Here is a 24,364-nt window from a genome sequence, read left to right as displayed (position 1 = left end):
GAGAAGGAACAAAATAATGGCAACAGGAGGAAAGAGACAACAGAGAAAATGACTGAGAAGGGAATCAAATTTGCAAAAGTAAAATTAGAAACCATTTCCTGAGTGGGAGAAGGAAATGAGAATTCAGAATTTGTAAAAAGAGAAGGGTGACAAAACAGCTGAGCAAGAAAGGAAGACATTCTAGAGAAAAGTGCTGGGGTCTAGGGGTTCCAGCTAAGGAACTGAGCTGCTGGCTGGTTAATTTTTGTTTCAAAGATCAAAAAACACCCTTTTTTCTATAGGTTGCAAATATTTATTGCCTGAGTGGTAGTTGTGATGAAACATCTTGAAAATTACAATATTTATATGCAGATATTATATAAGTAGAAGTCTTCTGATAGAAATAAAAAAGCAGAAAGTTACTATTCAGTCATGTATTGGGGGATAGTTTTTAATAAAAATTTCTTGCTTATTTTGTGTCAAGAAGAACACCAGGGAATAAAATTATTTTGAAAAGAAGCTACAATTCATACCCCTCCTCAAATGGGCAATAACTAATTGTATATGAATAAACTTTCATATCTAGTTGTTTGAGTAAGTACTTAAGCCTTTCTTAAAATGATTATTCAGGGGAAATTATTCAGTTGGGATTATCCTTACTTTTTATAACATTTTTCTTTCCTGGTATGTGGCTTTTAGCCAGTCCTCTGATTCTTAGAATGCTCCAAAAAAAGATGAATTAAAGAAAAGGAAAGAAATTCAAATAAGTCAATGGGGCTGCTTGGCAGTAGTGAACATGAAACATGTGATTATAAAGAGGATGAAATGAACTAAAATCACGGCGACTGCTTTTTCCCAATAGTACTTGCTATTTCTATACTCCATTTCCATGGAAGAAGGAAAACTGAAATAGTATAATAAAAATAGCTAATAGTCATCAAACTAAGCATATGATGTCCCAGGGCCAGTTCTAAGTGCTTTTATATATTAACTCATAATCTTCAAAACAACCCTGTAAGGAAGGTACCCTGTAAGAGTCCATTGTTCAATTTTCAGGAATCTTGTGAGCCTGTTAACAGCTCGAAATCAGCCGAATTATTTATACCTTAGAAATTGACATATATTTCAAATCAGAGCTTTAGAGGGGAGGGTGAGTATTTAAACATTTTCTACAATGCTATTGCCATTATCTCTCTTTCACAGCTAGGAAAACTTGGTCCAAAAAAGTTAGGTAAGTTTTCTGCTGATGCAACTAGTAGTTGGTAGAGTTAAAAATGCATGCTAGGTAGCATCACTCACTTGGGAGTCCAGGCTTTTAACCATCATACCAAAGTGCTTATGATGGAACTAAAATGTACCAGCTAGATTTACAAAACCTAGGACTCGAATTAGGGATCTTCTAAGATCCTCTGTTTAACCATCTGAGTCTCAAGACATTTTCTAATAGAGACGTTACAATCGAAGAATGTTTCACATTTATCTTGGCTGTATCCTAAAGGAAATAGATTATGTGAAAATGCAAAATGTCCGTTGATTAGCCCCTTCCTTCCTTCCTCCTTCCTTCCCTTCTTTTTTCCTTCCAAAGTTTATGTCTTTGCAGTTGGAGTGGATTGTTTGCTGACCTCTTAGGACTTTTGGCAGCCCTTGAGGAAGAGCACAGTGAATTTTCCCACTACTGCTTCTGCACTGCTTTCCTCATTATCATAGAAAGCAGAATAGCTGTGCTGACAGTGGGTATCATCAGCAGCATCAATAATATTTATTGAGAATGCCCTTTGTGCTGAGCTCTGAGGATACAGAGAGGTGGAAGATATGGTCCTTGAGCATGTCCAACAAGTGGCTCAAGTCACAGGTAGAAATTATTAAAAAGAAAGAAAAGAGTAGCCACAATGGGTGGGTCATGTGGAGAAGCCTTTTGGCCGGAGGGTGGGGGGAGGCAGGTGGGAGGGAGGGGGTGGGGGTGGGTAGGGAATTCGATAGCACCTGCTCGAAAGGAGGCATTAAAGGGAATGTGGGTATTATAAGCAGGGAGAGTGGTTTGAAGGAAGGCACTAGGAAAATTACATGTGTGTGTGGAAGAATAAGTGGTACCTTTTGGCCTAAGGGAAAGTTCTATAATAGAAGATGAGGCTGGAAAGGATGGATTTCTGTTTAAGGAAGGGCCTTTGAGGTTGACGGAGGAGCCCAGCCTTCACTTTTTGAACTGAGGTTCTTGAGATATGGGTAAAGTGGTGCCATGAATAAGATTAAAGTTAGCCAGGTGTGAAGGATGGACTGGTGGAGAGAATTACTAGAAACAGATAATAGTAAAACAAAAATCTGTTACGAAAGGTTTTCCAACAAGGAAGATTTTTATGGAATAATTAGAAGTGTAAGCAAGATACAATTAGAATTACAGATGATGATTTGTTGTTGTTCAGTTACTAAGTCATGTCTGATTCTTTGTGACCCCCATGGGCTACAGCACGCCAGACTCCTCTGTCCTCCACTATCTCCAGGAGTTTACTCAAATTCATGTCCATTGAATCAATGATGCTATCTAACCATCTCATCCTCTGCCAACCTCCTTCTCCTTTTGCCTTCAATCTTTCCCAGCATCAGGGTCTTTTCTAATGAGTCAGCTCTTCACATCAGGTGGCCAAAGTATTGGAGCTTCAGTATCAGTCCTTCTAATGAATATTCAGGGTTGAAATCCTTTAGGATTGACTGTTTTGATCGCCTTGCAGTTCAAGGGACTCTCAAGAGTCTTCTCCAGCACCACAATTTGAAAACATCAGTTCTTCGGTGCTCAGCCTTCTTTATGATCCAATCCTCATATCCCTACATGACTACAATCATAGCTTTGACTATATGGACCTTTGCCAGCAAAGTGATGTCTCTGCTTTTTAATATGCTGTCTAGGTTTGTCATAGCTTTCCTTCAATAAGAAAGACTAGGAAGAATGACAACTAAATTCTAAGAAACTGGATCTAGCCAGTGGAATTAAGGCTGTTTTCTTTTTCTTTAATCAAATTTTTTTAATGTGGACATAGTTTATCATTACAGAAAAAATGCACTAAACTTTAAAAAATTGAAATAAAAAGAGGTACTGAGGTGGGTATTAATTTTAGATAAAATGATGACTTATACTTTACACTTCTAGTAAGAAAAAGGAAAACAACTCCTATGGTTTTGGGGCAGCTGGGGATATGGGATTGAAGTTTTGGGGAGCAGTCAATACTTGACACTCTATTTTGTGAGCCATAGATGCTTCTGGCTGTTTGTGTAGCAACAGCTGCATTTCCACTGTGACTCTAGCTGAGAACCATGGTTTCAGATTTTGCAAGACCCCCTGGTTTCTGAGCTCTGTTTGTTCTACATCATCCTGTGGTTCCCCCAGTTTAGGGGTAAGAATGACTTCTTACCATTGCTACTCTCAGTCCCTCAATTGACTTCTCAGCTCTTCCATTACCTGTGTACCAATTCTCCTGAATTAAATTCCTCTGCTTTCCTAGTTGGGCCCTGACTGATACAATTCACTTGTGTACCTAAGCATGTGTATGTTGGGTCATGATATATAATACATTTCATACTGAGAGTAGTTGTTAAAACAGTTGGAAAGCCACAGTCTAGGAAAATAAATTTGAAAGCATGCCGTGGATAGTGCTGGGCTTATTTCTTCTGTTGGGTTTTGATGGCTATTACTGACCTGAAGAACATGAACTTGGAGACTTTTTCTTGTCTTTTAAAAAGAGAAACAGTCTTGTATAGTAGAAGGCATCCTGACTGGGAGTGAGGAGACCAAGAGTCTAATCTCTGTAGGTGTCCATGAGCAGGCCATTCAATCATTGGTTCTAGTATATTGTGCTGACTTTGTGCATGGAACCAGAGGTTCTGAGATTGGTGTGTATTTTTTAAACCAGGGACTACTGTAAAAAGTTTCAGTGTTAGCATGTCGACACCAAACATTGGTATATAATGTGTGACAGTTCATGTGACTAGTGATGTTAGCATTTGAAGGCTGTTTGAAAGAATAAAAGTGAAAGTCGCTTAGTTGTATCTAACTCTTTGTGACCCCCGTGGACTATACAGTCCATGGAATTCTTCAGGCCAGAATACTGGAGTGGGTAGCCTTTCCCTTCTTCAGAGGATCTTCTCAACCTAGGAATTGAACCCAGGTCTCCCACATTGCAGGCGGATTCTTTACCAGCTGAGCCACAAGGGAAGCCCAAGAAAAGCAGAATGGGTAGCCTATCCCTTCTCCAGTGAATCTTCCTGACCCAGGTATTGAACTGGGGTCTCCTGCATTGCAGGTGGATTCTTTGCCAACTGAGCTATCAGGGAAGCCTACTTTCAATATACTAACATTAAAAGAAACGAGAAACAGAAAGAGCAGAGAATACATCACCAAATTGGGTGTTTGACCAACATTCAGACTTAAACAGCGCTGGGAAGTCCCACGTCACAGCACATCCAGAGTCCCCATTGGGAAAGAGTCCCAAGCAGCACATCTGCTCTGTGGTTGAGACTTCGTTTGAAAGAATAGCATTATTTATTAAATGATTAATGTTAATATTTAATTAATTAGTTAATATTAAATAATAATTACTAATGATTATCTAGACTATTATGTTTTCACTATCTACTTTCCTCAATTGATGAGTAATTATTATGTTAGCATTAGAAATAATAGCTCAGGATTCTTAAGCTCTCAGGAAAATAATCAACATTGATAGGGGCCATAAACCTGTGGAATATCAGGTAATGGTGGTTACAGTTATTAATGTTGGTAAATAAATCACAGCGTAAAATGAAGTATCACTTAAAGACAAAAGTCCCCAATAGGTGGATGTATTTTTCAAGCAGTTTGACAAAATATAGGCAGAGTGTGAAATGTCAGTGTCTTTAAGAGTCGGACATATCCCCAAACCCTAAGTATTAAACAAATAAAAAAATTTATATATTATGATGTTCTTTTTATCAGCAAATCCCTTATTTTCTCCCCTATATATTTAAGGAAATAAATAAGGAAAGTGTATTTAAGGATAGTCTATTATCAAAAGGCCACTAATAGTCAGCAAAATAGTAAAATTCCAGCAGACATCACAATGTCCCTGATAAGATAAGCAATTGAATATGCACAATCCCAGACCAAATGTGAGCATTGCCTTTATACACAGCACTCATTGAAGTCATTGACTGTTCAGTTGACTTTATCTGAAAGGAAGATAAAAGCTTCCTGCCCAGCATTAAACCTTGCCCCATGTAGAATCCAGATGCTCACAACCCCTTCCCCAAACTTTTCTTACTTGTTTTATATATTCATCACTTTCTAGCTGATAAAACCATTGAAAACTAAAATAAAACCATATTGTTGTGGGATCTATTTTATCCCTACATGTGGAGAGACCAACTTTTTTTCTTTCTCCCCCAAAGCAGATTATTTATCTCAAGTTCTTTAAAGAGTCATCTAAGGTAATTTTAGTGGTGATTTCTGTTTTTATATGTTCCTGGCTTATTTTCTACTCTTCTCTTGAATTTATATAGAACTTCAAGTATAGAAAAGTGACTGAAATAAGACAACAGCAGATTGTGCTTTTGTGTACTGAACTTGAAGTAAGAATCTGGTGGGTGACGTAATTCAAGTCAAGCAGGAAAACGGTTGCACACAAATAAAAAGGCAGTCAATGGTAACTGAAAGGATAAGTCCTGTAGCAGCTGAAGGTGGTCTAAGAGTAAAAGACTGCCAATAAAATCTAATAAAACAGTATATGAGGTGGATACAGCATATTCTCCTGCCACGGCACTTGGTGGCGGGGCTAGGAGATGAGATACAGGGTCACCTTGGTACAGAAGCACATTATCACTCAGAGAAACATAGTACCCATCAAAGGGCACCGAGGGCAGGGGTCTGCCAAGCAAAAGTTAAAATCTTTGAACAATTTGTGACAATAACAAAATTTCAGATCCTGAATCTATGTTCTGATTCTTAATGTACAACTGCACAATGTGTCAGAGTCTCAAAAACATGTTGAAGATGACATTTGTAAAATCCTGCCTTGTCTAGTCAATATTATAAGATGGAGTATTATTGAGAAGATCCTTCAGGATGAAATGATCCTGCCTTTGAACTTTCTAGAGAAAATTTTTTGAGTTCCATTAAGTTTTTTTTTAAGGGTAGACATGTATGGACATATGAAATGTGCACACCTATTTTATAAAAGTTATGAAAAAAGATTAATTTATCCAATAAGTATTCTAGATCATTGATGCTGCTGGTACCTCTATATCAGTAATCCTTACCAACTTTGGGAAAGATCCCTTTGAGGAGCTGATGAAATGTATGGACTCCTTCCACAGAAAATACACATTAACATAAACATGGAATTTTGAACACAGCTTCAAGGGATTCTCAAATGTTCTGAAGATCATTTAGATTCCACCTTTCCCCTACCCCATAATGGGTTAGAGACCTGTATTGATGACAAATTTCTGGGCAATTTTTACATGAACGGCGCAGATCAGTCTGAGTCTGGAGTTTTACCAAGCTGGCTTAAAAATTCTGACTTCATTCTTTAGTCATCTCCAAGTTGTCTGATCACATTCCTCTTGCTGTTAAAAAAAGGGGTGGGGGGAAGAATAGATAGAGCATGATTTATGTATATGTATTCATAATACATGTATTCAGTATTAATGTATCAAGTGCATTATAAAACACAAAATAGAAGCTATAGCAGTATGAGATTGAAATAATAAAAAGATTTTTTTAAGTGAAAGTGAAAGTCACTTAGTCGTGTCCACTTCTTTGTGACCCCATGGACTCTACAGTCCATGGAATTCTCCAGGCAAGAATACTGGAGTAGGTAGCCTTTCCCTTCTCCAGGGGATCTTTCTAGCCCAGGAATCAAACCCAGGCCTCCCACTTTGCAGGTGGGTTCTTTACCAGCTGAACCATAAGGGAAGCCCAGCTTGCTAATCATGAGTCTACCATTGAATTGCTTGTTAATATCTCAAGGCAAAATATATGCTTGGGTCAGAATTCATCATTATTGATGGTTTAAAAAAAAAAGTGATGGCTAACCTATATTCAAATTTCAAGTAGTCTTGGATAACTGTGAACACTTTAACCTATTTCTTACCAAATCTAACTGGACTGCGTTCTTCTCACTTCCCAGTGTGGCTTGGCAAAGAACCCTCGGAGGTTTAAGTGGCAGATTTGATCCTAACTTTCACCTGTCCTGGCATTATCAGATTTATCTCACTCTTCAGTTTCTTTGAAGGAACCTTTTCTTTAAAAAATTTGTTTATTTTTAGCTGTCCTGTGTCTCTGTTGCTGCGCAAGCGTTTCTCTAGTTACCACGGGTGGGGGGCTGCTCTTCGTGGTGGTGAGCAGGCTTCTCACTGCGGTGGCCTCTCTCCTTACAAAGGAAGGGCTCTAGGGCATGCTGGCTTCTGCAGTTGCAGTTCATGGACTCTGGAGTGCAAGCTCAGTAGTTGTGGCATGTGGACCTAGTTGTTCCGAGGTATCTGGAATCTTCCTGGACCAGGGATATAGGCATTGACAGGTGGACTCCCAGCCACGGGACCACCAGGGAAGACCTGAAGAAATCTTTTAGAGGCACTTGTTTTTCAAACGGATTGGTTAAAACCAGATAACATCATCTGTGCGTGCGTTAGTGCTAAGTTGCTTCAGTTGTGTCTGACTCTTTGTGACCCTATGGACTACAGCCTGCCAGGCTCCTCTGTCCATGGGGATCCTCCAGGCAAGAACACTGGAGTGGGTTGCCATGCCTTCCTCCGGGGGATCTCCCCAACCCAGGGACTGAACCTGGTCCTGTACTGGCAGCTGAGTGCTTTGCCACTAGCGCCAGCCACCAACATAATCTGTGGAAACTAGTAACTTCAGGCAACGTCAAGTTCTCAAAAGTGAAAGGACCAGAGGCAGCACCGCTGTTACCCTCTGCCCTGTGGGCCCTGCTCTTCTCTTAAGTAGTCTTCAGATACATTATTTGACTGGTATGTGACTGGTTTACTTGGAACTATGTAAAGTAGCCAGGGTAAATGAGTATAATCTTTACAAAGCTCTTTTTTCTTTTTCTCTTTTGGTTTTTACATTTTTTTAATCATTAGAGGAAAAAGAAATACAATTTCTAATGTTCTTCCCAGATTGCTCACTCCAGTTTGGAGAAGCCTATCTTAGGCAAATTACTTATTGCCTCTCAGTTTCTTTATCTGTAAAATGGGGATAATATCTCATAGGGTTAAATGGATTGAATGAAATATATAAAGGTCTCTGCATAGACTCCAGCAAATATTTTAAAGGAGAAATAAAATGGAGCTGCTATTATGATTATTACTACTCTATTACACAACTGCCATGCATGTACTCATGTTATTCCTAGCCTAATTTTAAAATGAAACAAAACCTCCTCTCAATGAGGTTTATATGATAGCAAAAGCCATAGCTTCTCCTCACCTCCTACCTACTCCCACCACCCAAAGCAAAACAAACTCTAAAACACATCAGCCATTTCAGCTTGGAAAAATAACATATTCTGAATACTTAATAATCTTGTTCAATAACTAAGACCCTCTAAATTCTCTATGTCAGATAATTTTAATATATATATCTCTCATCCTTTCATTCAACAGAAAATGTTTAAACAACCTACAATGTCCTAGGCATCTGGCTAATTGTAGCAGTTTCAAAGATGAATGGAACTTGCTCTACACCCTCCAGGCACTAACCATCTACTGGAGGATACCAAACAAATAATTGCATCAAAGTGATAAGTGCTATCATGGTACAGACCGGTTGCTATGGGAGCAGAGGAGGACAAGCAGTTTCCTTTGCCTGGGGAGGGCAGAGAGGGCAAGGAGGGCCCTTGGAAGGTATCTGGGCTGTAGCTGAGCTTTGGAGGATGTGCTTGGAGAACCTGCATTTCATTGAGAGTGAACTAATATATCCAGTCTGGCCCCTTAGTTGCCAGGAGGTCAACCAGGCTTCCTGAGCTCACATATTTTCAGGAGATCAAGAAGACTAGTAGAGATCTGTCCTTGCACAGCTGTGGCTGACATGCTAAGAGGTCTGAAATTCATCACAGAATGGATTGGGAATAGACAGAGGCTTTTGAACTAGAGGATGGTATGCTCACAAAGAGAAGTGGGGTGGTATTTTGGAGGACTGGCTGTGGAGAATCTAAATTTATTGACTGTTGATTAGAAAAAAGGAGAGAAGTGTTTATTTCCATAATAAATCCACTTGCTAATTCTGAACTCTTCACTAAATTAAATGTTGTCTGATTCACTTTGTCAAAGTTACTGTAGATGAAGTCCTCGTTCCCTAAATGGTCTTACTTGCTCCTGTTTGAAGCTAGACCACATTTCAGCCAGCATGAATAGTTTGCTGGATGAAACTTGAGGCTTCCTGACTTTGTGCATATATATATATATATATATAGAGAGAGAGAGAGAGAGAGAGAGGGTGCTGTAGCTAGATGTCAATTTTCAAACCCAGTGTCTACTCTATGCAGGATGTCAACCATGGCCGACTTACATAACAAGTGAATGTAGCCATACAGACATGAAAAAAATGACATCTCTTCCTTGATGTCAAACTAGAAAGAGAAAAGCAAGTTCAGAGAAGACATTATGACTCATCAAAGTCCAAAAGGAAAAGCTTTGTGTGAACCTAGCATCCTGTGCAGCCTCCCGGAGTCCTTCTAGCCGCCAACCCTATTTGCTTTTGTGTGATTTTTTGCAAAACAAAACAATCCCATCATTTTCCTCCTTAATATCAGTTGTTAAATTTTGCCTTCCTTTGGAGATGAAATTCACGCTATATGTTCTACAATCTTCTTTTCATGCTGACTGAAAGATGCTGCCTTTTCATTTCTCCTGAGTGTAGGCCTTATTTTATAAAATTCCTACTTGCTGCAGTGCAAGCTACAAACAAGACAATTCTTCAGAGTAAAGACTTGAAGGGTGAAGGTGGTGCTTTCTTAGACCAATGTGAAGGGAAAGGGAGATGCAATATCTATATTTAATCTCTGCTCCCAGTGACAGATTTTATTTTTCCATCCCCATCATTGTGCATATAATGCATAGATACCAATCCTGCCAAGTACTGCATCAAAATTTTACATGAACTGAAGAATATACACATGTAACAAAAGGAGTATTGTTTTACTCTTTACTTTCCATCTGACAACACACTAGAAGGAATGACCAGTCTCTTCCGCTAGTATCTCACTAAGATGATTGTTCTCTCTTTGAAATTTGGGATAGCAGGTGAAAATGAATTCTTAAAAGGGATAAAGGGCACTTACTCACAAGGGAATTAAGATGAAGTCATCAATTTCTAAAAATTGGCATATAAGGTTGGCATGCCAGGGAAATGGATCACCGCCCCCCTTCCAGCCCCAATTAAAACCTTATATTACCTAATGTATTAAGCATCACCATTGGGTTAAAGCCCTTTTATAGACAACTAGGTTATCTGGCTATATTATTAGCTGAAATTTATTAGGCAATTGGAAGTTCTACTTTTACTACATTGCTAGTTTTGTTTAAGATTTCTCACCTAGTTAATAGTTATACTGGCATAACCTCAGGTAGAAAAACAAGTTCTTACAATAGATTCTTCAGGGCATAATATATTCTACTTCTTTTATATGTGTTATTTTTTGTTGTCTTGAGTTTCACTTTGGGATAGATAGAAAATTATGAAGCTCAGGTTAACAAGCAAGTAGCAAAGCCTTAGAAAACTACAAGGTACGTGATCCTTGACACTCCCAGCCACCTGAAAACGGTGCCCTTGGGGATTCTTCCTCCACCAGCAATGGGCCAGCAACATAAACAATTCTTGCCATTTAATGACCCCATGCAGCATGCTGCAGCAGTGTTTGTTCCACAGCTTCATGCCTCCAACTTATCCACTGCACAATTTTAAGCGCCCTAGAACTGTATTTCAGACCCAGTTGCCCAAAGAGAGCCAATTTCGCAACAGTAAAATGGTGTTAAAATAGGATTTTACTCTAGAGGGGAGAAATCTTGAACCAAATAGTCACAGTGCACTTTGCATGAGTAATTTAAACCGTTACATTACAAAATAAGGGCTATGTCATACTTTTAATAACACTACCATATAGGAACAGTTTTAATGTTGAGTCAAGCACCTACATTCATCTGAGTCTAAAATAATAGGCCCCTGATTTAAAATCTCCTAACATTCTTTCACACTTCATAAAATAAAATAAAATTCTCTCAGCAAACGCTGACCTATTCATCCAGCCAAAGTACTGTATTTCAAGGAAAATAGGAAGGAGAGGTCTCAAACCCACCAAGCGCCAGCAGTTTGCTGTCTGCAACCGTAACTGGTCTTAAATGTGGGCTGGGGGTGAAGAGACGACGGACGGGAGAGAATAACAGATTTATTACCTATCTTAAATCAAAAGCAGATTCCATGCTTTAACTAACCCCTATCGCCCGCCCGCTCCCAAGAGGTTGTTTTCCCTTTTTTTTTTTTTTTTTTGGTATATATCTTACAGGAAGATGATAGGTGAGGGAAGGTCAAAGTGCTGTGTCTGGTCCACAGAGTCAACACAGGGGTTAGGGCGGGTTTGTTTATTTATAAAGCGTTCAGCCTCTCAGCTGTTTTTCCCTCATTGGCATTTGGAAGCTTGCAGTCCTTTAGAAAAGAGACAGATTTGGCAGGAATGTTCTTTGTGCCCTCCTTCCTTTTTACGGGGGAGAAAAGGAACAGATTTATAATTACAGCCTTGGGTGGGGGGCGGGGTGGGGGAGAAAAAGTTTCGGGCAGCACGTCGATGCCTGTTTTTTTTTTTTTTTTTTTTCATGGTCAACACTGTGCTACAAACAGCTTGGGTGCCACTTGGAGCCTTCCCCCCGTCCCCTCCCTTTACCTCCGCAGGCTCGCTCTGGCAGGCAGAGGCACAGTTAAATTCCAGCACCTTCTTCCCATACCCCTAAACTACTACGCGCTATTACTACGGCTGCCCTCCCTTTCACTTAGCCTCCTCCGCTTCCCAGCCTCCCGCGAGGAGGCCGGCAGGGGCCCCGGAAGACTGCCGGGGAAGGATAACGGGCGCCCAACTCCCTCCATCAGGGCTTGGGGCTTTCAGCGTCCTGCGCAGTTTTTCTGCTCCAGGCACAAACACGGCCAGGGAGCCGGCGCCTTGCAGACACACACAGATCCACGCATACTGTAGAGCTGTCTCGATCCACATTCTTGCACACCGCCCCCTCCTCCCTCCCAGAGCTCCAGGAGTCGCCGAGCGGGGCGAGTGACAGGCGCTTCCCGCCAACCCGCGCCCGGGCGGGCAGGGAGGAGCGGCGCGCTGGACCAACTGCGGCGCGTCTTCCGGCGCCCGCGGAGGCGGTGAGGGTGGGACGCGGGGCGGAGCCGGAGTTTAGGAAGAGGAGGGGATGGCTGTCATCAATGAAGTCATATTCATAATCTAGTCCTCTCTCCCTCTGTTTCTGTACTCTAGGTGACTCAGAGAGGGAAGAGATTCAGCCAGCACACTCCTCGCGAGCAAGGTAAATATAACTTACAACTCCTTTCTCCTCTTTCCCCTCCCTCCGGCCTCCGGGCTGCAGCCGCCGCACAAACCCCTCCGGCACCGCGCCGCCTTCGCCGGGGATTATTCATTATTAACCTAATTATTATTTATTGTGCATGCACGGAGACCAAAACAAACAGGCGGGCCAACCGCCGCAGCAACAACAAAAAAAGCCCGCCTCCTACCCCGCGGGCCTCAGGTGGAATGCTCTTAACGACAGCAGTGGAAGAAACGCGAAAGTTTCAACCGAAGCTTGCTGTTCTAATAATAATAGTAATAATTACTACTTCAAGGATGCAAGGGGAGGAAAATGCCAACAAACCACAGCCTTGACCTTAGGTAGGCAATCAGTGATGCGCTGCCAACGGAAGGTTGCAACACACACACACACTCGGCAAGGTTGCAATCCCCTCATTCCCTTAAAAACTGGGGTTGGGGGGAGGAGGTGGCAGGAGGATCGGGAAGAGTATGGAAACGCTACGGTTCTACTAGAGCAGTCCTCCCGGGAAGAGTTGGAAGGGGAGCGGGAGGAGAGGGCGAGGAGCCCGGGCTGACGGCTGGGCGCCAACGAACGCGGCTGTCACCAGCTTCCCTGGGACTTGTTTAAAGGGCTCCGGCTGCGGAGACAGGAGCTGGTCGCGGTGGGAGAAGCCGGAGCTGGCTCGCCGAGGCAGTGGCAGCCACCGCCGCGAGGCCGCTGCGTGCGGGATCGGAGGTGTCACCTCCACTTTGCGAGCAGGGATGGGTACGCTGACCGGTAGGCAGGCCTTTAGGCAAAGGGGCTGCCGGGGGTCTGCACCCGGGGCACTGCGGACGACCCTGCCCCTGGTACCTGGTGGCCGCGCGGGCTCGAGTGTTGAAGTTCGGGGTGTCCAGCCGCGACCACACTGCTGGGAGGGAGGAAAAGAGGGAGGAGGTCCTGAAGAAGGAGGTCGGAGGTGCTCATTGGGCTGTTATCCTGCCCTCCGCCTTCTCGGGTTTGTTTTCTTTTCGTCTGGATCTTCCCCTAGCTTGGGCTGCCGGAACCTCGGGCGTGGGTCGCCGGCGATCATCCGGATGCTAGGGGAGCACCCGGGCCCAGGAGAGCCACGGTGGCTGCGGGCCGGGGAGGCCATGATCCGGATAATCCTCTCTGCCTGACTGTCACAAACAGGACCCGCGCGCACCCTGTGCTGTGGTGTTCGCTGTAGAAGGGAAGGGCTGGCGCGGGGTAGGGGGTGGGGGGCGAATGGGGAGGCTGGTGAGGGCAGAAGGCGGGGAGACCGGGAGGGAGCCTGCCCCCAGAGATGACATGCACCGCTTCCTTCTTGTTCCCTGCTTTCGAGTTTGCTTTATTCCCATCCCAACCTGGTTTACTCCCTCCTCTGCTTCCCCCTCCATCTCGCCGTGTTCCCTCCTCCCGGTTGCGTTGCAAAACACGGCCATGCCATCTGCAAAGGTGTCGCGATGCACTTCCCCAAATAACCAGTCCGGCGCGCCAGCCCCTAGTCACCCTCCGTCTGCGGGCGCACACCAAGTGGGGCGCCCTGGGTCCCCTGCACCAGGCCTCGCAGCCTGGGCGCAGTTGCACCGCGCGGGGCGGGGCGCAGCAGTAAGGGCTCCAGGGGGACAACCGCTCCTGGGTCCCGACACTCGGACCGGTTTCCGGCACACGCGGGGAAATTGCCTCCCGCCAGTGTCTGCGCACTCGCCCCCGCCTCCACCGCCTGGATTGCATTATTATTTTTATCCTGGTTGCAGTTTGCAGCCGATCCTGGTGAGCCCGGGGCTGGCCGGACTGCTGGTAGGGGGGGTGGTGGGGGTGGCGGGTGGAGGGAAGTTGGACGTGGATCAGGCAGGAAAAAAAAAAAGTTTGGCAGGGAGACTAAGGAAGGAGGGAGGCTGGGAGGGGGCGGCGAGCTCCCGCAGCTCGCGTCTCGGCGCCCTCGGGGCCGGCGCGAGTGTGTCTGCGCGTGAGTGTGAGTGTGTGTTGTGCGCGCTGGGGCCGGTGCGTCGCGAGCAGCGGCGCGGGCAGCTGCTCCTGCTCGTGCCCTGCCCGGGAGCCGCGGGAGGACAAGGCGAGGTTTGGTGGTGGAGGAGTGGTGGGGGTGGCGTGTGCGTGTGGCTGTGAGTGTGCGCGCGCGAGCAGCGGAGAATCAGGAAGTCACAGCAGCGAAGCGCACACAGACATGTTTGATCGCCGTGACATGACGCGCGCGAGGGAGGAAGCGGCAGCGGCTGCGGGGGCCGGGCCGCGGGCTCCAGCGCCGGCCTAGGGCTTGGGCGGGGAGACCCGCTCCCGCCGCCGGCAGGGCCGCCACAGCAGGCTAGGCTAGCCCCGCGCCTCTTTTTTGTTCCGTGTCCCCCAGGTAAGGAGCCTGAGCCTCCGCCGCCTGCCGGGTGCGGAGCTTTCCAGTTCTTTCCCTCCCGGCCCCCTCCGGTCTCCCGGTCAGGCTTTCTTGCAAAGTCAGGCGGGCGGGAGAAGCCGGCTCCCGGCCCTCCGATCGATCGCGTGGAAAACTTTCCAGCGGGAGGCACCGCGAGGGGAAGAAGGCCTTGCTGGCTGCTGTCCCTTGTCAGTTCTTTCTCCTCCGGGTCCGGAGAGTGGAGTCGCTCTGCCCCGGGGCTGTTGCACATTCAAACTTCAGGCCTTAAACGTGCCTCCAGCTTTTGCCGGATTTACTCCAGAAATTAAATATTCAAAGTCGTCCGCTTGGTCCTGCCAGGCGTTTGGGTTTTTGAAGAGCAGAAGGCAGGCATGGGAGTCGAGGGGGATGGGGGTGTTGTGCAGAATCCATTCCTTCTTTAATGTCTGCAGCGGGTGTTATGTAATTTTAGTAGCACACGGGTGCAAAGCCCATACTGGGCTTCTCCCCTCCTTTGTTTATTTAACTTTTGGGAGAGTTTTGCAAGGTCCCCCCCCTCCCCTTCCTTTTCTTCTTTCCGTTCTCAACCTAATGGAGCTTGGTGCATTTGAAAAAGTAAAGCGACCTGGGTCAGTATATTATTGAGAGGTGCTATCCTTAATCTCCTGGTTATTATGCAGACTGTGTTCCTAACTGTGTGTGATGTTAGAGCATAAGGAAGACATCTGTATCATCAGTAGCAGAGTTAAAATTTCAACTTCCATTTCAAAGGATTTTTTAATTTACACCTGGATGTGCCATGCTTGTTGGAAGAGAGTGCTTGTAGGCACAGAAAGATTGTTGTTTTCGTTACTGAATGGGAGAAAATTTCTATCTAAGCGTGTTAAGTAAGACTTAGAAACCTCTGAGAACTGTACTGAAACAAAAGCCATGCCCAGTGTTGGTTGTGTGTATATACTTAGCACTGGCACATTCAAATGTTTCAGTATTATCTTATTTGCAGGACCACTGCTCCAGGCTTGTTTGCCTGTAGTAGCTGTGCTAGGCTTCTAGCTTACCTCTAGCTTCCTGGTGAATTGTTAAGAGGTGTGGCAGGTTTGAATCCAAGTTGGTGAATTATTATGCAGATAAAACACATTTTTCTCTTTTAGAAATCTAATTGTCCTTTTATTCTCCTAGACATTTTTTTTTTTTAAGCTTCCTAGCAACTTGAGTGTTTGCTGGTGGGAAGAGATTTGGAGATACCATTAGGTATAAAAGATATTTATGGATGTGACTTGAAGTAGAAAAGCAAACCTGTATACAGCCACTCCTCTACCTTGTTGGGGGCATTAAAGAGAAAAGTCAGGTGAAGAATATTGTAAAATAAATCAGAGGAGTTTGGGGTATCTGAACCCTTAAAAAATTGGCAGAGGTGAGAGGGTGCCTCCTTCCATGAAGCTTTTTTCTCCTGAGTGACATCAGTTACATCCCAATTCAGGGACTAGCTGCTCTGTGGGGTTTCACAGAAAATATTCACCACCAGAGTGTGTTCAAAGCAGCCTTAGATCTTTTCTTTTGTTCGTTTTTTTTAAGTGGTTTTTGAGCATTTCTCGTCAAGTTTCTTAAAAAGTGCTTTGACCAACACCTGAGGCTTGGAATTGACCAAAAAAACCCCAAAATGCCTTTGCTTCTGTTATACTGTTAATGTTTGGATTCTGTTTAAAATATTTCTGGCATTATAACTAGAAAGGAACACTTGGGCAAAGAGATAATTATTTAAAACTTTTTTCTTTGATGAAGTTTAAGATAACATAAAAGCACATCTCATGCTTTTCTCAGAGATCATTGTGGTACCCTTTATATTCCGGTAATATTTTGACATTTCATTTTAAGGGCTTATTATGTATTGAAACAAGACCATAAAAGAGAAGACTTTCATATATTATAAAAGTGGTGCCATCCTCCAGTGTTTTCATGTTGAGTTGTTTTTTTTTTCCCCTTTAGAAGTCTTCCTTTGTAAACAAGGCCTTTGTCAAACTCTCCTAGGTCAGCAGCTTTTTGATACTCCAGAGAAATAATAAATCAGTGTTTATGACATCTTGACATGGTGCCATGAGAACTGAATTGTCACAAATATAATGCTAAGGAGTGTTTCCCTACACCAGCATATTGAGATTGGTCAGACCTGATTTAGTCACCAAAAGTTTTGATTTTCACTGTTTCTGGGCAGGATGATTTTAGAGAAGTCAGGGACAATTTGTTGCTTAACACGAGTGGCCTTAGAAACTTTATATAAATGAGTCACTTTTCTCTTCTGCAGTATTTCTGGTGAACAGATGAAAAAATTTCCCTAATGTGAAAAGCCATTTTTCGGGAGCTACTTCTGATTTTTTTCCTGTCCATTTTTTTCTATAAAAGAATGATTGTTCCTTTTTCTTAAACATATTCTGTAGGTGGTTTTGAACAATAGTGGATGCTGAATTTTCTGTCATCTTTGGAAGTGTTTGTTTATGGAACTTTAATCTCTAGCCAGTTAATAAAGTCATGGATCATTCTATGAGTAGTTGAAAATAGAAAATGCAGGTGGTGGCAAGTTATTTGGTAAATTATTTAGGAAGGCCTGAGGTGTTTACTTTTTCTACATAGAAAGTCATGACTATACCAGCGAATATAGAAGTCTTAGAACTTAGTTCTTCCAGAGCCATTATGAAGCATAGCATATTTATTTGCCTAAAAGATATTTATCACCAAGTTAAGTGGGATCTTGCAACCAGGGTTTGGAAAATTTTACAACTTCATTGCTGTTTATTTTTACTTTTCCCCTTCATATTAATATAGCCCTTTTCTTTGAAAATGTTTAGATATATTAGAAATTTTAAAGATACCGTCAAAGATACTTGAATACTTATACTTAGCAAAACATATAGCACAGCTGATGAAATTCAGGAGCTACATAGCTGAAGTTTTTGATTGTTGGATATAAACATTATTTAATTTTAATTATGAGAGAAAAAGTTATTAACTCACTCATTTAGAGTTATGCTTTAGACACGAAATACAGGATTTTTGACTGAAATATTAACATAAGTGGTGGCCTTCTGGACTTCATTATACATTATTATGTAACTGAAGCCTACTGTGAATTGTGATGTTTTATTAGATATGAGACTTTCAGAACATTCAGTTATCATCAGGAAATAGCCTGTAGAATTTTATACCTTTAAAAATAATGCAGTATTCTATGTAGTGTTAGGTGTGTAAGCATCAATCTTCCACTGATACATCGTTTACCTCTCTGCAAGCACTAATATTTTAAAAATGTTTTAGAAACTGACATAATTTAAATATGGGGTGACCCTTCTGTAGATCAATGAATGAAGTTGTTAGAAGTTGAAATAAATTTGAGGTTTAAAAACGATTAAATAATAAGTCCCCTCTCCTTTTGTCATTTTGTTTAACCTGAATTCAGAATTGGGGGATTAAAATTACTTAAAAATAGAAAAAAAAAAAAAAAAACACACACACACACCAAACCTCTGAACAGAAAGCATTGGGGTATGTTATTTTACAGGTGAACAGAAGTCCAAGGGAAATTCTGTATCGGTTTGTGTTAGGATCCTGTTTTCTTTCTTTAGGATAACTGTATATTTCTTTACGTACTTGAGATTGTATTGTCCAGTTTTTATCATCCTACCAGGAGTTAAGTCATTGAACTTGAAACTTTAATGTCCATGAGGAAAGCTGGGCAAGTAATAACATTGCAAATATTTGCAATTGTTTGGCAGTTTTCTGTTGTGCTGTATTCCTACATGTACTCAAATGCTATTAAGCGAAGTCTATAATTCCATAAAAAATTAATGATCTGCAATTGAGAATTTATGTCTTTTAAAGAACGTGCCTGAACACGTATGCATAGTGAATTGTAAACCACACTGATCGCGTGATACAGGGAGAGATCTGGGTGAGCTCTCTTGAGTCCACAGGGCAGATATTCTTCGCGATGGGGTAAGATTGTGGCCAGAGGAGGCCAAGGGTGAGGGCCCTGGGAGGTGATCATCTGAGATCGGAAGAAAGTCCTGAGATCACAGGCACTGAGCCTAAAAAAAACTGTGAGAAGACCAATGTACCAGTTTTGACCTGCTTGCCCAGAGCAAGAGGTTCCAGTTAGAAGAATTTTCAAAAGATAAAGTTGGAAAAGGTAGAAAGACTTGCTTTCCAGGGGAAAGCATGAATTTTTTATCTGGCATGGGCTGGAGTCTTCTCTCAGAAGTTTGGAGCAATGGAATTCATGAACAAAAAGTAGAGCTATCTAGCAGATTGTGAATGCAAGTCGAGGTTGGAAATTGAAGCCTTTAGAAGGATCGCGTAATGATGTACATTCTTCTACGATAGCTCACAAAGTGTTTTCATATGGAATATTTTATTTGCTTCATATCAAAATTGAGGTTGTAGCTGGCTGCTGTTACACCAGTTTTGTAAAACAGAATTTGAAATTCAGGAGTCAAATAAACTACTCTGTGATTTATTTTTTAATTGCATTAATTATTAACACCATAAATGACCATTATTCATTTTAACTGCAATGAACTTGAAGGGTTTGTTCTTGAATTTTTCTTGCTGCTGTGAAAGTTGGGCATATCAAAGCTAGTCTATCACATAACCAAGTTTCACTCAGCACATAATGGTCAAGTTTTACTGCTCAGTCAGCATGCACCATGTCAACCAGAAAAAGTTTTTAAAATATATACGTGTTTAGCGTATAAATAAAATTATCTTAGCTAACAGAGAAGGAAGTGGCTATCATTGATTCTTATTGGCATCCCAGATGAGGTTGCCTTGCAAAGGGGCCTAACAGAACCTAGGAAGGATGGGTGGGTGTATACACAAATTAGATTTCAGGAGTGTCACGCTTTGCTACTAGCTCCTTGGTTTGTCTGTTTGGTTTTTGACCAGTTGCCTGGCAGTTTGGGTTGAGCTAAGTTTGAGAAGTGATAGTTATCTGTGATTACCTGTGGACACAAGTTTGGGGGTTAGACAGGTGCTCTCTACCGGAGGGCTTTGTTGTTGAGGGGCTTCTAGTACTTTGAGTTTTCTCATAAACACCCTGCTTAAAATAATGTTTCCTTTGTGGAAACATTGGCTGCCCTCACCGAAGAGATCATCAAATTGCATCACAGGTAGATGCTTCTGAGAAGGCAGCTCATGGTATGTGCAGGGTCGTAGAGTCAAGAGCCCAGCTCTTGTTGAGGCAGCGCCTGGGGCTCCTGGGGCTGTAATTAGCCCTTGAAGTTGGTTGTTCTCTCTTGTCCTGCATGGATCTGCCTCGGGGCCCTTGCCAGGTCTGGCTCTGGGCAAGGACTGTCCCAGGGCTTTTTATTCCAAGTAAAGACGGCAGCTCACATCCTAATTTGTCCCCTTGACTCAACGATGAGGAGTTCACAGAAGCCCAGAAAACAGCGCACTTTTCACCCAACCGCTTTTTAAAACCTCCTCAACTTTGAATGGTAAACTGACTTTGAATGGAGAAAGCTGTTTTCCAAGCTTCTTTAGAGTTTCGGGCCAGCCACGTAGAATACTCACTCTAAGCCCAGTGTGGTTTTTATCTGTGGCACAAATCATATCATGCACTGTTTAAAGTTGCACGTCTCAGGCCAAGAAGCAGGAGGGCTTTGGGGATATTTCACCACCTATCCAGACAGCCTTGGCCTCTAAAAACGAAACTTCAGGTCGGTTTATTTCTTTTATCTTCCTCGCTATTTTTACCGACTCTCCGCTCACCCATCAAGAACAGCAGCGCTTGTGTTCCAGCTCCAGGGAAGTTGTTACTTCTTGCGGGGGGATTATCAATTCATTTGTAGAGAAAGCTACAGAGAAAACAAGAAATCCTCAGGGTCGGGGGAGAAGGTCTGAATCAGCAAACAGACATAAAAAGAACTCTTATCTTAACTCTCTCCTGAGCCTTATCATTCTCCATAACAGCCAAAAAAACTTTTAAAAGAGTGATTTTTAAGGTAATGAACTGGGCCTAACTTTTATTTCTAATATTCCGCCTTTGGCCCTTGCCCGTATGTCTTTCTGTAAACACAGCAGTGATAAAGGTCTGCAGGAGAGCCCACGTTCCCCCACTCTTCCTTATTGTTTTTGGCAAACAGTTATTTAAGAAGCATTGTCTAGTCAAGATGGTTCTGTTTCCCCAAACTTTTTCTGTGACTAGAAAACCACAGTTTCTTGTAAACACGTTTATTATCTACTTCAAGCCCTCACTGAAACACCACCTTATCCATGAAGCCTTCCTTAATTCCCTTCTCTTGCCTCTGCCCTCTGAGATGTAAGTCCTCTATTCTGCCTGTGACTGCAATGGACACTCCAGCTCAACCCCTTCTGGTCTTGCAGAAGCTTGCATATTGCTTTGTTTTTGTTTTTTTTTTCTCACCGCTATATATGGATAAGTCTTGTTTCCCCATCAGACTTGCCAAGCCGTGGGGTAAGCCCTCTGGTCATTCTTGTATATCCTTCATGCCTTGTGCCCAGGGAAAGTCAGGACATTTGAGAATAGATCAGTAATATAGATCTTCCGGTTCTTTGATTAAATATCACCATCCTCTTAAGTTCATAACTTTGTCTCTGCCTCATATTCTCTCCCTTCATACATTAACATATGATCACAGTCACACCCTAATCCCATTGCAACACCTCCCCTTGTTTCCATCTTTGTTTCTGCACCCTGCGCATTTTGCCCAACCTGAGTGACAGCTCTGCACACTGGTGGACGGCCTGGCTTGCCTGATGTTGCCCTGACTTGGTAATGGGCCCGGAGTCAAGAGATAAAGTCACCCACAGATGAGACTTTGGGCAAGCTCTGTGGTCCTTTTGTGCTCTCCTGTTTTAAACGGAGACATAACAAGATGCGTCCTCAAGTCAAGTCACTAAAATGATTCAGCCCATAGGGGTGTGTTGTTAAGTATTACTGCAGGCATAGGGATCTTTCAGCTGATTGGAGTAAACCACAAAGGTAGATATTTTGTCGCTGGTTGTCTTGGTTGGACTGGTGACCCTTAAAATTCCATGAAGTTGAACTTCTTTTAATATGCAGATGGGTGTGACCAGGGGCTTTCGTGCTTTCTGCAAAGGGGAGAGGAAGGAGGTTCGGGCAGAGGGAAGATGTCTGCGGTGGCTGGAGTTGTGGGAAGCACCAACGACTCTTATTTTTAAAAGCACACACTCCACGGTTGTAAAGGCAGGGTCAGGACGAAAAAAGACACGGTGTACTGCTGAAAAATTCTTGGCTAAGAACACAGCGGCCCGGCCCTCGGGGAGTGCTGGTGTGAGGTAGAGGGAAGCGTTGCAGGGAGGATGGAGGCGGGGGTGGCGTTGGCAATGCCAGTGTACGGCCCTGTCTGCGTGTTTTACCTCCTCACACACACACATTCTCTTCATTATATTGGCCATGTAGTTGTGGAACAGGTCGTTCTTTTTGGTGACTATGTAAAACTCACCCCCTCCCCCTCCAACACCAGATAAAAATAGATTTTGAGTGTTAACTTTGTGGAGAGACCAAGAGCTCCTGCCCCATCAAGGTGACCAGAGCTATAGCCTCTCCCGCATTCATCCTGCCCCCAACCCCACCATCACCACCCCATCTACCTCACTTCATCAGTGCTTGGAAGAAAGAAGAAAAGGCTTTGGATTTCTGGGCAGAGGGGGCAGAAGGATGGGTGAGGGAGAAGATGGCTTGACCAGTACTGGACTTTGAACCTTAACCACGGGGACTTAGTCATGACCTGCACCTCTGCTCAAGACTCTCCTCTCCCAAGTTCTTTTATACTATGAGAAAGTCTGATTAGGTCTTGGAGCTATACAATGAAGTTGCCATCAGAAATGACGAGGAAGAAAAAGGAGGCCAGGACGGTGCCCTCGTCTCTGAAAGGTGCCCCTCTTTGGGTGCATCTTTGGGGGATGGTGGGACAGCACGAATCCCAGGTCCTGTGGGGAGGGTCACTGACGAGTGCCCCCACACGGAAGACTGGAGGAATCAGGAGATGCTGCAAGTCATGGATTGGCAGATGCAGGGAGCCTTAAGATGCTCCAATTCCAAGCTCCAAGGAAACTAGCAGCCCCAGAAGAAAGGCGCTTTGCCCGAGACCCTGAGGGCTGGTGGTGGCCCTGAGATTGGCAGACAGGAACCTAAAGTCTCTGGGCTCCCAGTCAGAAGCCAGAGAGAGAGTCACGTTCAATTTGCACAATAGTCCAGATCCCTTAGCTGGGCGGCATGAGGCACGTTTGCTCATTGGTTAGACTATGCTATTCCTCTGAGCTAACTTCTTGTGTGTGTGCTCATCTATGTTATTTCATGGACGCATGCATTAAGGGCATGCTTCTAAAGATTCTCGTCTTAAGAAAAAGTTTCCCATGTGGCATGTTAATGTTCTTCTATATACCCATACTTTCCTACTTCCCATCTCCTATCTTTTCCCCTAAGAAGTTTTTAGTAGTTTCCTATAACAAAAAATGAGGAGCGTTTTTATGGGACTGTATATCATTCATTACAACCTGCTATGAGATTCCCAGGTGAAAATCATTATATATGCAGAAAATCATTAGATATTAAAATATAAAACATGAAAAGTAGGACTACCAGGCTGACTGAGCATTTGTGTCTTCATTGTTCAAACTTGTGGTATCTTACCATCATAGCCACTGAAGCCAGTTTCAAGGTAAACCATAACAGGAAGTAAGCAATTTCCTTTTATTCACTAGAAAATAAAGGGGTTTATTAGTTTGCTGATATACATGAAAGAACATTTAAACTTGGAGTACCCCTGAATTGACGTCAGCTTCCTAAATTTAAAATGCTGACTGAACATGTGTGTGTATGTACGTGTGTGTGTGTATATGTGAGAGGGTGGAATGCCAAAAAAAAGGTTACTTCTGCCTGCTTTGTTAATCACAAAGAAAAAATAATAACATTTGGCTGTCTAGTGAATTCAAGGCTATAATTCACCATCCAAGCTTCCCTGTTGTTTTAGAAACCACTTGAACTGGGTTCTCTTAGTCCCCTCTTGTATCAGCAAAACAGTTTGAGTGATCCCTTGCTCGAAATCATTCCAAAGCAGCCTTTCATCGCTTCCTGTTTTAGCCCTAATTCATTTATCAGATTGGCCCAAATCCTTGCCTCCACTGTTAAGATTTCTTTGTTTGAGCATACCTTGAACACTGATTGCTCTCCTAATTTTTTACTTTTTAATAATTGACTCTATTAATAGTTTGTCCATGCAGTTTTGTCTACAGTTCATTCAGTGTTGTTTTATTTTTTTTTTTTACTCCACACTGGTTGGATGTGCTGGGGAAACAGGAGCAAGGAAGAGCAAGTCCTTGCCCTCATGGCCCTCACATTCTAGAGATTCCTCGAGAGGTGATGGTAGTTAGCTAAGAATGAAAGTAATGTGTGTGTGTGTGTGTGTGTGTGTGTGTGTGTGTTAGTTTCCCCTCTAACCT

General features: G+C 43.1%; 1 protein-coding gene across 5 annotated transcripts in view; it reads left to right on the top strand.

Moving 5' to 3' along the window:
- The first annotated feature begins 12,383 nt into the window (after positions 1-12,383).
- SMARCA2 (SWI/SNF related, matrix associated, actin dependent regulator of chromatin, subfamily a, member 2) overlaps positions 12,384-24,364 on the top strand; it is a 176,510-nt gene continuing 164,529 nt past the window's right edge. For 2 of the 5 annotated variants that reach the window (XM_040245954.1, XM_040246175.1), the window contains exon 1: positions 12,384-12,519. The gene's annotated coding sequence lies outside the window, so the exon portion shown is untranslated. Of the gene's footprint in view, positions 12,520-14,223; positions 14,299-14,639; positions 14,891-24,364 lie in introns of those variants that run through there. The other 3 variants (XM_040246098.1, XM_040246002.1, XM_040246229.1) reach the window with 3 other exon arrangements.

The sequence above is a fragment of the Oryx dammah genome, unplaced genomic scaffold, assembly GCF_014754425.2.
Source record: "Oryx dammah isolate SB20612 unplaced genomic scaffold, SCBI_Odam_1.1 HiC_scaffold_1, whole genome shotgun sequence".
NCBI lineage: Eukaryota > Metazoa > Chordata > Mammalia > Artiodactyla > Bovidae > Oryx > Oryx dammah.
The sequence above is the reverse complement of the archived record's forward strand: the minus strand, read 5'-3'. Positions and strand labels throughout refer to the sequence as shown.